We start from the raw sequence: 14701 nt of genomic DNA on the forward strand, positions 1-14701 counted from the left end.
AATGGTGATTTCTGTGTGAAATTATATCTCCGTTCTAAACATGATGGTTTTGAATGGATTCTGGTATCTGTATATGGAGCAGCCCAAGACTCAAGAAAACCAGAATTTTTATCGGAATTGGTTAGATTGTGTGATAATGAGACCCAACCAATTCTACTAGCCGGAGATTTTAATATTCTTCGCAGACCAGAGGATAAAAGCAATGATAATTTTAACCCTCGATGGCCCTTTATGTTTAATGCCATTATTGAAAATTTGAACCTTAGAGAAATTGTGCTCTCAGGTAGGCAATTCACCTGGGCTAGTAGAAGGGCAAACCCTACTTTCGAAAAGCTTGATCGGGTTCTCACGAGTGTGGAGTGGGAACAAAAATTCCCGCTAGTTTCGGTTAGGGCTCTCACACGGGCGGGATCAGACCATACTCCCCTTTTAATTGACTCGGGCGATCATGCTCATATTGGGAATAGTGCACGGTTCTCTTTTGAGCTTTCATGGTTCGAACAAGAGGGCTTTTATGATCTGGTTACAAGGGAATGGGCAGCGGTCTCCATTGGGAAAACACCGATAATAACTTGGCAGAACAAAATAAGGCATCTAAGGAGATTTTTACGTGGGTGGGCAAAGAACTTAAGTGGAAAATATAAAAAGGAGAAGGAAAGGTTGCTCAATATTATTGACTTCCTGGATATTCAGGCTGAGTCATGTCCTCTAAATGATGAGGAAAGGGCTGAACTAAGGAAGGAAAATGAGCAATTAAGTAAGCTTAGAAGAGATGAGGAGACCAAATGGGCACAACGGGCTAAAATCAAACACATACAGGAGGGTGGTGATAATACAAAATATTTTCATCTTATTGCTAATGGAAAATATAGAAAGAAGAAAATTTTCCAGCTTGAACAAGAAGAAGGGACGATTGTTGGGGAAGAGAATTTAAAAGTTTATATCACTGAATACTATAAGAAGCTCTTTGGAGGACCTGAAGATAATTCGTTCACTATGATGGAGGATCGCACCATTGATATCCCACAATTGTCTGTTCAGGAAAATGAACTACTATCAAAAAAAATTACAGAGGATGAAGTGTTCGATGCCATTAATCAGATGGAACATAATAAATCACCAGGACCTGATGGCTTTCCGGCGGAGTTCTATCAAAGATTTTGGAATGTAATTAAAGGGGATTTGATGGCCATGTTTGGGCATTTCCAAAATGGTGGCTTCCCCTTATTTAAATTAAACTTTGGGACTATTACTTTGCTCCCCAAAAAACAAAATGCAGTCCAAATTCAACAATATAGACCCATTTATCTACTAAATGTCAGCTTCAAATATTTACTAAGGTAGCTACTAACCGTGTGTCAGATGTGGCATACAAGGTAGTGAAACCATCCCAGCATCGCTTTCATGCCGGGTAGACATATTCTAGAAGGAGTAGTTGTGTTACATGAAACGATTCATGAATTACATAGTAAGAAGCTAGATGGAGTCCTTTTTAAGATCGATTTTGAGAAGGCGTATGATAAGGTGAAGTGGCCTTTCCTCCAGCAGGTACTTCGGATGAAGGGGTTTGATAACATTTGGTGTGACCGTATTAGAAGTTTCGTAGAGAGGGGTAGTGTGGGGATTAAGGTCAATGATAATGTGGGACATAATTTCCAGACACACAAAGGTTTGAGGCAGGGGGACCCGCTATCACCTATTCTTTTTAACATTGTCGCCGATATGCTGGCTATTTTGATAGATCGGGCTAAAGAGGAGGGTCAAGTTGGAAGCCTTATTCCACACTTAGTCGACGAAGGGGTGATGTCTACGGGTGCTTCTATTCTTGTAGACAGTGTTGGGCCTCCAAGAGCAGAGGTTTGTAGAACAGTAGCAAGTTTCCCTTAAGTGGATCACCCAAGGTTTATCGAACTCAGGGAGGAAGAGGTTAAAGATATCCCTCTCAAGCAACCCTGCAATCACGATACAAGAAGTCTCTTGTGTCCCAACACACCTAATACACTTGTCAGATGTATAGGTGCACTAGTTCGGCGAAGAGATAGTGAAATACAAGTAGTATGGATGTATATGAGTGGTAATAACAATCTGAATAAAATATGGCAGCAAGTAAACATGCAACATAACAGTAAATAAACGGAGATTCGATGTTTGGAAACAAGGCCTAGGGATCATACTTTCACTAGTGGACACTCTCAACATTGATCACATAATAAAACCACTCTACACTCTCTTGTTGGATGATGAACACCACTAATTGTGTAGGGCTACAAGAGCACCTCAATGCCGAAGTTAACAAGCTCCACAACATTCAATGTTCATATTTAAATAACCTTAGAGTGCATGACAGATCATTGCAATTACACCAAGTACTAACATAGCATGCACACTGTCACCATCACACTATGAAGGAGGAATAGATCACATCAATACTATCATAGCAATAATTAACACAAGAGATTACAATCATAACCTACGCCAAGTACTACATGATGCACACACTGTCACCATTACACCATGGAGGAGGAATAGACTACTTTAATAACATCACTAGAGTAACACATAGATGAATAGTGATACAAAACTCATATGAATCTCAATCATGTAAGGCAGCTCATGAGATCATTGTATTGAAGTACATAGGAGAGAGATTAACCACATAGCTACAGGTACAGCCCTTAGCCTCGATGGAGAACTACTCCCTCCTCATGGGAGACAGCAGCGTTGATGAAGATGGCGGTGGTGTCGATGGAGATGCCTTCCGGGGGGACTTCCCCGTCCCAGCGGTGTGCCGGAACAGAGACTCCTGTCCCCCAAATCTTGGCTTCGCGATGGCGGCGGCTCTGGAAGGTTTCTCGTACCGTGGCTTTTCCGTCTCGAAGTTTTAGGTCAGGGACCCTTAAATAGGCGAAGAGGCGGAGTCGGAGGGCTGACGAGGCGGTGACACAATAGGGGGGCGGCCCAGGCCACGGCCGCGCCACCCTGTCATCCGGTGGCCCTGTGGCCCCCTCTCGGTGGCTCTCGGGTGTTCGGAAGCTTCGTGGAAAAATAGGATGCTGGGCATTGATTTCGACCGATTCCGAGAATATTTTCTTACTAGGATTTACGGAACCAAAAACAGCGAGAACAGACAAGCGGCCCTTCGGCATCTCGTCAATAGGTTAGTTCCGGAAAACGCATAATAATGACATATAATGTGTATAAAACATGTGAGTATCATCATAAAAGTAGCATGGAACATAAGAAATTATAGATACGTTTGAGACGTATCAAGCATCCCCAAGCTTAGTTCCTACTCGCCCTCGAGTAGGTAAACGATAACAAGGATAATTTCCGAAGTGACATGCTATCATAATCTTGATCAATACAATTGTAAAGTATATGAGATGAATGCAGCGATTCAAAGCAATGGTAAAGACAATGAGTAAACAATTGAATCATATAGCAAAGACTTTTCATGAATAGTACTTTCAAAACAAGCATCAATAAGACTTGCATAAGAGTTACTCATAAAGCAATAGATTCAAAGTAAAGGCATTGAAGCAACACAAAGGAAGATATAAGTTTCAGCAGTTGCTTTCAACTTCAACATGTATATCTCATGATATTTGTCAACATAAAGCAATATAACAAGTGCAATAGGTAAACATGTAAGAATCAATGCACATAGTTGATACAAGTGTTTGCTTCAGGGATAGAAAGAATAGGCAAACTGACTCAACAATAAAGTAGAAGATAGGCCCTTCGCAGAGGGAAGCATTGATTACTATATTTGTGCTAGAGCTTTTCATTTTGAAAACAAGAAACAATTTTGTCAACGGTAGTAATAAAGCATATGTGTTATGTATAAGATATCCTATAAGTTGCAAGCCTCATGCATAGTATACCAATAGTGCTCGCACCTTGTCCTAATTAGCTTGAATTAACATGGATTATCATTGCATAGCATATGTTTCAACCAAGTGTCACAAAGGGTACCTCTATGCCGCCTTGTACAAAGGTCTAAGGAGAAAGCTCGCATTGGATTTCTCGCTTTTGATTATTCTCAACTTAGACATCCATACCGGGACAACATAGACAACAGATAATGGACTCCTCTTTAATGCATAAACATTCAACAACAATTAATATTCTCATAAGAGATTGAGGATTAGTTGTCCACACTGAAACTTCCACCATGAATCATGTCTTTAGTTAGCGGCCCAATGTTCTTCTCTAACAATATGCATACTCAAACCATATGATCATGAAAATCTCCCTTACTTCAGACAAGACGAACATGCATAGCAATTCACATGATATTCAACAAAGGTAAAAGTTGATGGCATCCCCAGAAACATGGTTACCGCACAACAAGCAACTTATTAAGAAATAAGACACATAAATACATATTCTTCACCACAATAGTTTTTAAGGCTACTTTTCCCATGAGCTATATATTGCAAAGGCAAAAAATAGAAATTTTAAAGGTAGCACTCAAGTAATTTACTTTGAAATGGCGGAGAAATACCATGTGGTAGGTAGGTATGGTGGACACAAATGGCATGGTTATTGGCTCAAGGATTTGGATGCACGAGAAGAATTCCTCTCAATACAAGGCTAGGCTAGCAAGGTTGTTTGAAGCAAACTCAAGTATAAAACGGTGCAACAAAACTCACATATGAACATATTGTAAGCATTATAAGACTTTACATCGTCTCCTTGTTGTTCAAACACCTTAACCAGAAAACATCTAGACTCTAGAGAAACTAATCATGCAAACCAGATTTTAACAAGCTCTATGTAGTTATTCATTAATGGGTACAAGGTACATGATGCAAGAGCTTAAACATGATCTATATGAGCACAACAATTGCCAAGTATCACATTATTCAAGACTTTATACCAATTACCACATGTAGCATTTCCCATTTCCAACCATATAATAATTAACGAAGCAGTTTCAACCTTCGTCATGAACATTAAAAGTAAAGCTAAGAACACATGTGTTCATATGAACCAGCGGAGCGTGTCTCTCTCCCACACAAGCATTTATTCAGATAATGAAAATAACAAAACGAAAATAAAGGCACACAGACGCTCCAAGTAAAGTACATAAGATGTGACGGAATAAAAATATAGTTTCACTAGAGGTGACCTGATAAGTTGTCGATGAAGAAGGGGATGCCTTGGGCATCCCCAAGCTTAGATGCTTGAGTCTTCTTAAAATATGCAGGGATGAACCACGGGGGCATCCCCAAGCTTAGACTTTTCACTCTTCTTGATCATATTGTACCATCCTCCTCTCTTGACCCTTGAAAATTTCCTCCACACCAAACTCGAAACAAACTCATTAGAGGGTTAGTGCATAATCAAAAATTCACATATTCAGAGGTGACACAATCATTCTTAACACTTCTGGACATTGCACAAAGCTACTGGAAGGTAATGAAACAAAGAAATCCATCCAACACAGCGAAAGAGGCAATGCGAAATAAAAGGCAGAATCTGTCAAAACAGAACAGTCCATAAATACGAATTTTATAGAGGCACCAGACTTGCTCAGATGAAAATGCCCAAATTGAATGAAAGTTGCGTACATATCTGAGGATCACGCACGTAAATTGGCAGATTTTTCTGAGTTACCTACAGAGAATCATACCCAAATTCGTGACAGCAAGAAATCTGTTTCTACGCAGTAATCCAAATCTAGTATTCACTTTACTATCAAAGACTTTACTTGGCACAACAATGCAATAAAAATAAAGATAAGGAGAGGTTTCTGCAGTAGTAACAACTTCCAAGACTCAACAAAACAGTAGAAAAATAAAGACATGGGTTATCTCCCAAGAAGTGCTTTCTTTATAGCCATTAAGATGGGCTCAGCAGTTTTAATGATGCACTCCCAAGAAATAAGAGTTGAAGCAAAAGAGAGCATCAAGAAGCAAATTCAAAACAAATTTAAGCCTAACCCATTTTCAGTGAAAAGGAATCTTGTAAATAAACAAATTCATGAAGCATAATGCAACAAGCATAGAAAGATAAAACAAGTGTAACTTCAAAAATTTCAGCATATAGAGAGGTGTTTTAGTAACATGAAAATTTCTACAACCATATTTTCCTCTCTCATAATAATATCCAGTAGCATCATGAGCAAACTCAACAATATAACTATCAAATGAAACATTCTTATCATGAGTCTCATGCATAAAACTATTACTCTCCACATAAGCATAGTCATTCTTATTAATTGTAGTGGGAGCAAATTCAACAAAGTAGCTATCATTATTATTCTCATCAAGTGTAGGAGGCATAGTATAATCATAATAAAATTCACTCTCCATAGTAGGTGGCACCAAAGACCACTATCATTATAATCATCATAAATAGGAGGCAAAGTATCATCAAAGAAAATTTTCTCCTCAATGCTTGGGGGACTAAAAAGATCATGAAAACCAGCTTCCCCAAGCTTAGAACTTTCTATATCATTATCAACAATGGTGTTCAAAGCGTTCATACTAATATTACTACCAGCATGCAAATAAGATTCCATAGGTTTTTTAATTTTCGCATCAAACAATCCATGTCTTAACTCGGGAAATAGAATAAGAAGCTCATTGTTGTCCATTATGCCTAGCTAGTGTAAACAAGAAACAAAAAGATGCAATTGCAGGATCTAAAGGAAATAGCTTCGAGCACACACACCAACGGGAACAGAAGTACTTAGTTACCTGGGACCGGAGTATGAGTGCCTTTTACCTTTCCTCCCCGGCAACGGTGCCAGAAAAGTGCTTGATGTCTACGGGTGCTTCTATTCTTGTAGACAGTGTTGGGCCTCCAAGAGCAGAGGTTTGTAGAACAGCAGCAAGTTTCCCTTAAGTGGATCACCCAAGGTTTATCGAACTCGGGGAGGAAGAGGTCAAAGATATCCCTCTCAAGCAACCCTGCAATCACGATACAAGAAGTCTCTTGTGTCCCCAACACACCTAATACACTTGTCAGATGTATAGGTGCACTAGTTCGGCGAAGAGATAGTGAAATACAAGTAGTATGGATGTATATGAGTGGTAATAACAATCTGAATAAAATATGACAACAAGTAAACATGCAACAGAACAGTAAATAAACGGAGATTCGATGTTTGGAAACAAGGCCTAGGGATCATACTTTCTCTAGTGGACACTCTCAACATTGATCACATAATAAAACCACTCTACACTCTCTTGTTGGATGATGAACACCACTAATTTTGTAGGGCTACAAGAGCACCTCAATGCCGAAGTTAACAAGCTCCACAACATTCAATGTTCATATTTAAATAACCTTAGAGTGCATGACAGATCATTGCAATTACACCAAGTACTAACATAGCATGCACACTGTCACCATCACACTATGAAGGAGGAATAGATCACATCAATACTATCATAGCAATAATTAACTTCATAATCTACAAGAGATTACAATCATAACCTACGCCAAGTACTACATGATGCACACACTGTCACCATTACACCATGGAGGAGGAATAGACTACTTTAATAACATCACTAGAGTAACACATAGATGAATAGTGATACAAAACTCATATGAATCTCAATCATGTAAGGCAGCTCATGAGATCATTGTATTGAAGTACATAGGAGAGAGATTAACCACATAGCTACCGGTACAGCCCTTAGCCTCGATGGAGAACTACTCCCTCCTCATGGGAGACAGCAGCGTTGATGAAGATGGCGGTGGTGTCGATGGAGATGCCTTCCGGGGGCACTTCCCCGTCCCGGCGGTGTGCCCGAACAGAGACTCCTGTCCCCCAGATCTTGGCTTCGCGATGGCGGCGGCTCTGGAAGGTTTCTCGTACCATGGCTTTTCCGTCTCGAAGTTTTATGTCAGGGACCCTTAAATAGGCGAAGAGGCGGAGTCGGAGGGCTGACGAGGCGGTGACACAATAGGGGGGCGCGGCCCAGGCCCTGGCCGCGCCACCCTGTCATCCGGTGGCCCCGTGGCCCCCTCTCGGTGGCTCTCGGGTGTTCCGGAAGCTTCGTGGAAAAATAGGATGCTTGGGCATTGATTTCGTCCGATTCGAGAATATTTCCTTACTAGGATTTATGGAACCAAAAACAGCGAGAAAACGACAGCGGCCCTTCGGCATCTCGTCAATAGGTTAGTTCCGGAAAACGCATAATAATGACATATAATGTGTATAAAACATGTGAGTATCATCATAAAAGTAGCATGGAACATAAGAAATTATAGATACGTTTGAGACGTATTAAGGGGTATCTATTTTGCAGTACGCTGACGATACTATCTTATTTATGGAACATGATTTAGCTAAGGCTGTTAATATGAAACTCATTCTTTGTATCTTTGAACAATTATCTGGTCTTAAAATTAATTTCCATAAGAGTGAGTTGTTTTGTTTTGGTAAAGCTACAGAATTGGAACATCAATATAAAAATATCTTTGGGTGTACATCTGGGGCTTTACCTTTCCGATATCTAGGGATTCCTATTCATTACCGGCGACTTCGCAATTCTGAATGGAATCCAATGGAGAATCGTTTTGCCTCAAAGTTAGGATGCTGGAAGGGCAAGATGTTGTCTTACGGGGATCGCCTGGTGCTTGTAAATTCTGTACTTACAAGCTTACCAATGTTTATGCTATCATTCCTAGAAATTCCTAAAGGCGTGCGTAAGAGACTTGATTATTATCGTTCCCGCTTTTTTTGGCAAGAAGAGGATGATAAGAAGAAATATAGATTATCTAGATGGAATATAGTATGTAGACCTAAGGATCAAGGGGGTTTGGGAATTGAGGTGCTTGAACTGAAAAACCTGTGCCTATTAAGTAAATGGCTTTTTAAATTGTTACATGAAGAAGGGATGTGGCAACAAGCTGCTTCATAATAAGTATATCAAAAACAAAACATTGGCTCAGGTAGAGGTTAAACCCACAGATTCACCGTTTTGGAAGGGACTTATGCGGGTTAAGCCAGAGTTTTTTAAGAGAGGGAGGTTCAAGGTTGGTAATGGGATGACGGTACGATTTTGGGAGGATACTTGGCTTGGCGACTACCCTCTAGTTGTACAATATCCGTCGTTATATAATATTGTCCAACGGAAGAATGAGTTGGTTTCTACGGTATTGGCACACCCACCGCTGAATATTGGTTTTAGAAGAACTCTCAATGACTATAAATACAATTTATGGTTACACTTATGCCAGCGGCTTATGTCTATTAACTTATCTTATGAACCTGATATTTTTGTTTGGAACCTAAATGAATTTGTTTTATTTTCTGTTAAATCCATGTACCTTGATCTTATGAATGGTCATACTAGATTTTTGCGAAAATATCTTTGGAAGATTAAGGTTCCTCTAAAAATTAAGATTTTTATGTGGTTTCTAAGTAATAGAGTGTTGCTCACTAAGGATAATTTGGCGAAGAGAAAATGGACAGGTTGTCAACAATGTTGTTTTTGCAACACTAATGAAACTGTTGACCATCTGTTTCTTCATTGTCCTTTTGCAAAAATTGTGTGGCGCATGATATCTTTTACATATAATATTCCACCCCCTTCCAATGTAACTAATATGTTTGGTAATTGGCTAAATGGAGTGAATAAGAAGGATAAACTGTATATTCGAATGGGTGTTTCGGCAATTTGTTGGTCGATTTGGACTAGTCGGAATGATATTATCTTTAATAAACAAAAGGGAACAAATTTTTTGCAGGTTATTCTTCGTGCGGCGCATTGGTTACAACAATGGGCATACTTGCTCCCGGCGGACCAGCGGGATACCATAGTTACTGGATGCAACCGGCTCCTGGAGGTCACTCAGGACTGCTATTTCCAGGCTACTGGATGGCGACACATTAGCAGAATTCTAGATGGATAGTTCTTTGTCTACCATTCATCTTCCGTTTCGATACTTTTTTAGATTGCTTGGTCTGCGAGACTATCTTTATGTAATAAGTACTTGACGTTGACGTTTTATTTAATAAATGGCTGTGTGCATCGATTGATGCAGAGGCCGGAGCTATGCTCCCATATCTAAAAAAAAATTACAAACTATTTGCACAGAAGGGGTACCGCATTTAGAGCAAATTGAAGAAAATTCCCATATACTGGTCAAGTAAAACCATCTGATGTTCCTCACCATATCCATGTATCACTTATCAGCAACAGTTCAACACCTTTTGTTGATTTCTCTTCAATATAAGCTGCAAAGATCATCGACGACCGATTCTGCTCTGCAATAACAATCCAACCAGACAACCAGTCCTCCCAGATCCAAACATGGTTGAGACCTTGAGTCATTAGAGAAGTAGGACCTCTCCTCCCTCCCCACTCGATCTTCGCCCCGGGTTATGCTATGGATCACGACCTAGTGTTCCCTCTACATGGAAAAACTTTCTAGGATGATTCTCCACCAAGAACTCCAACAAACCCTAACTTATGCATCTAGGGAATCCAAAAAACCCTAGAGAGAGTGGTTCGAGTTCATACCGGAGGCCATGGTGAGGAAGAGGGTGGGGAACCTTCTCCACGGAGGAGAATTGACCGGGGATGGTCGGAGGAGGAGATCGGGGCAGGTCCCCTCGAGTCTCCTGAGCCTATGTTGTTCAAAAGCAAATGTGAAAGAAAATAAAAGAAAGTCAAAGAAAAACAAGAAAAACCAAAGAGAACCAGAAACTCCTCAAGGAGGAGGTTGGTGGCCGAGGCCACCGTGTAGGAGTATAATAATGTGAGGTCGCGTAGATGTATCTAGGACTCACAACTAAGACTCAACATGAAGCTCATTAGTCACTTATTTGAAAAATAGAGTATGTTTTGGATTGCTTTATGCATTATGGGGGGAGGGATAGCTCAATAAGTTTAAACCGCACACCCCCTATGTTGATGCGTGCTTTCCATCAAGACATTAGCTAAAGAGTGGTATGTGCGCACGACGGTCAAGCAAAGTTCGACGGATCTATGATATTTAGCTCATGCCTCAACTCAATGAAACGCTTCTCATCCAAGGGCTTTGTGAAGATGTCCGCCAATTGCTCCTTGGTGCCCATGAAGGATAGAACAATATCTCCTCGAGCAATGTGATCCCGGATGAAGTGATTCCTTATCTCAATGTGCTTCGTCTTGCCATGGAGTACCAGATTGTAGGCGATATTGATGGCGCTCTCGTTATCACACAAAAGAGGGACCTTGCTATACTCAAGTCCATAATCCCGCAAGGTTCGCCTCATCCATAAGATTTGAGCACAACTACTCGCCGCGGCAACAAACTCGGCTTCCGCGGTAGAGACAGACACACAATTTTGCTTCTTCGAGTACCAAGACATCAAAGATCTCCCAAGGAAGTGACAAGCGCCGGATGTAGACTTCCTATCAACCTTGTCTCCCACCCAATCTAAATCGGTGAAGCCAACTAATGAGAAGTCTGTGTCCATTGGATACCATAGTCCGAAATTTGGGGTATCACCTAAATATCGAAAGATCCTCTTCACCGCCATGATATGGCTCGAGGGTGAGTTGACACTTTAAGTGCATTGGGGTTCCTATACCATTGGACCCCTTCATATCGAAAGCGCTTGAGCATGTCTTGAACGTACTTTGCTTGATTGATGAAGGTGCCTTGACGCATTTGCTTGATCTCGAATCCAAAGAAGTACTTGAGTTCCCCCATCATTGACATCTCGAACCTATTAGTCATCAACTTGGCAAACTCATCATTAAACTTTGTGTTAGTTGACCAAAATATGATGTCATCTACATAGAGTTGGAATATGAAGAGCTCCCCATTGACTTCCTTAGTAAAAAGAGTGGGATCGATTTTCCCCACTTCAAAACCGCGGTCTTCAAGCAATTCCCTTAGGTGATCATACCAAGCTCTAGGAGCTTGTTTGAGACCATATAGAGCCTTATTAAGCTTGAAGACATGGTCCGGGAAATGGGGGTCCTCGAACCCCGAGGATTGCTTCACATACACCTCCTCAAGCAAATGACCATTAAGAAAAGCACTCTTTACGTCCATTTGTTGGAGTTTGAAACCATAGTGAGCGGCAAAGGCCAAAAGGATACGGATTGACTCGAGCCTCGCAACGGGTGCGAATGTCTCGCCAAAGTCCACGCCTTCTACTTGAGGATAGCCTTGTGCCACCAATCTTGCTTTGTTGCGGATGACGATGCCATGTTCATCTTGTTTGTTCTTGAAGACCCATTTGGTGTCGATAACATTGCGGCAATGATCGGGGCGCTTCATAAGAGTCCACACATCATTCCTCTTGAAGTTGTTGAGTTCTTCTTGCATTACTATCAACCAATCGGGATCTTCAAGTGCATTGTTGACCTTGAGTGGTTCTACCATGGAGTTGCTAGTTGCCTCCGGGTAGTCACCTTGCTCTTTAGATCTCCAATGACATTGCGCAAGGAATGAGACTTGAGGCGCAAATGTCTTGTAGTAGTATCTTCACGGCGAGTGTTGGCCATAGGAATAGATTCTTGTGAGGCCACTTGATCTTCATCATGGTTTGGATCCTCGCCTTGACCATCATTGTTGTTGTAGGGGGATCATCATCATCATCATCATGAGAGTCAGATGACTCGGAGGTGTTGGGGAATGTAGTATCCGGAATGTTTGTCCTCGAGGCATCCGGTGTAGAACTTGAAGCTTGGCCTTGATCATTTGGTGGTGGTTGTTGTTGTTGATGAGCTTGCGGTTGTTGTTGTTGTTGTTGTTGTTGTTGTTGTTGTTGTTGTTGATGATGTCGAACTTGAGGTTGTGGTAGCAGTTGACTTGCACTTGTTTGCTCAATGGAAGAAGCTTGGCCCTGTGGTGTAGATGACTCTACTTGAGTAGAACTTGGTCCTTCCCCGGTACTCATAGAAGGTAGCTCTTGAGGTCGGCGAATGCCAACACCCATCCTCCCTACAACATCCGGGGGAATCGCATCTCCTTTCTCACAAGAACCACTTTGCTGCTCCAAAGAACTATCATCTTCATCGAATGTCACATCACAAGTTTCCACAACTCGTCCATTGGACTTGTTGAAGACTCTATAGGCGTGAGAATCCGTTGCATAGCCAACAAAGATTCCTTCTTGTGCTCTTGAAGCAAACTTGGATAGGCGTGTGTCCTTGACAAGCACATAGCACTTGCATCCGAAGACCTTGAAGTAGGAAACATTGGGATTGTTCCCGGTTAGGATCTCATATGGTGTCTTCTCCAAACCCTTATGAAAGTAGAGACGGTTAGTAGCATGGAAAGCGGTTGAGATAGCTTCCGCCCAAAAATTATAGTTGGACTTGTACTCCATCATCATAGTTCAAGCGGCTTCAATCAAGTTTCGATTCTTCCTTTCGGCGACCCCATTTTGTTGGGGAGTATATGGCGAGGAGTATTGATGTTGGATGCCTTCTTCGCCGAGGAAGTCATCCAAGGTGTAGTTAACTCCGTTCCATTGTCGCTCCTTATTGCAAGGATCGTGGTGTCGTACTTGCGTTGAACTTGGTTGGCAAACTCCATCATGGTCCGTTGAGTCTCACTCTTGTACTTGAAGAAGAATACTCAATAATAACGTGAATAGTCATCGACGATGATGAGGCAATACTTCTTTCATCCAAGACTTTCATGAGACGGCGGACCGAAGAGATCAACATGGAGAAGCTCCAAGCACCTTGTGGTAGATATGGTTGTCTTGGCCTTGTGAGGAGCTCCATGCATCATTCCTTGGACGCAAGCCCTACAAACACGATCTTTGCAAAAGGAAACATTTTCTTTTAGTCCGAGAATGTGGCCTCCCTTGTGAAACTTTGCAAAGTCCTCATGTTGACATGGGATAGTCGGCGATGCCATAACCAACCCTTGTCACATTTAGCGAATAGGAAAAGAGCGGATGAAGTTGTCTTTCCGGAGAAGTCAACAACATACAACCCGGCTCTCCACATATCCAACAAAGGCTACACAGAGTGTCTTGCTCCACAAGAGGACCACCATATGTTCATCGAAAAAGGTACAAAGACCCATGCGTGCAATTTGATGAACGGAAAGTAAATTGTAACCAAGGGTCTCGACAAGGAGGACATTCACGAGTGAGATGTCGGGTGTTACCACCACCTTGCTAAGACCCAATACCTTTGAGCTTGTGTTGTCGCCATATGATACAGTAGAATGAGATGGCTCGAGGTCGACAACAATTTCCTTGCTTCCGGTCATATGACTAGTGGCTCCACTATCAACCACCCATTTAGCACCACCGGAAGCATAGTCCTACAAGGAATCAAGTCTTGGATTTAGGTACTCAATGGGTCCTATCATGTTAGTAACAAGGGGTTTGGGAACCCAAATAGTCCAGTCAACATTGTCCTCATAAGGACCAATAAAGCGAGCACGAATATGTCCATAGTAATCAACAAAGAGAACATGAGAAGGGTTGTTAGCACCGGCATAGCCCCTTGTGGTGGGATCGGGAACTCCACCCCTCCTTGGGTTAGATTCACCTCCCTCACGGGTGATACCCATGTTCTCGTTGTTCTTCTTCTTCTTGGTCCTTCTTCTTCTCTTCCTCTTTGGCTTGGTAGCCACACCTCCTTCGTTGCAAGAGCCCTCATTGGATCCATCTTTAGCTTCAATGACTCCTTCCAAGTATTGGGCTTGGATTTGGAGTCTATCAATCTTGTCCTTCAAACGATTGACTTCATCTTCATGTTCCGGGTGAGGG

This window comes from Lolium rigidum, chromosome 1 (assembly GCF_022539505.1).
Source record: "Lolium rigidum isolate FL_2022 chromosome 1, APGP_CSIRO_Lrig_0.1, whole genome shotgun sequence".
In the NCBI taxonomy this organism is placed as follows: Eukaryota; Viridiplantae; Streptophyta; class Magnoliopsida; order Poales; family Poaceae; genus Lolium; species Lolium rigidum.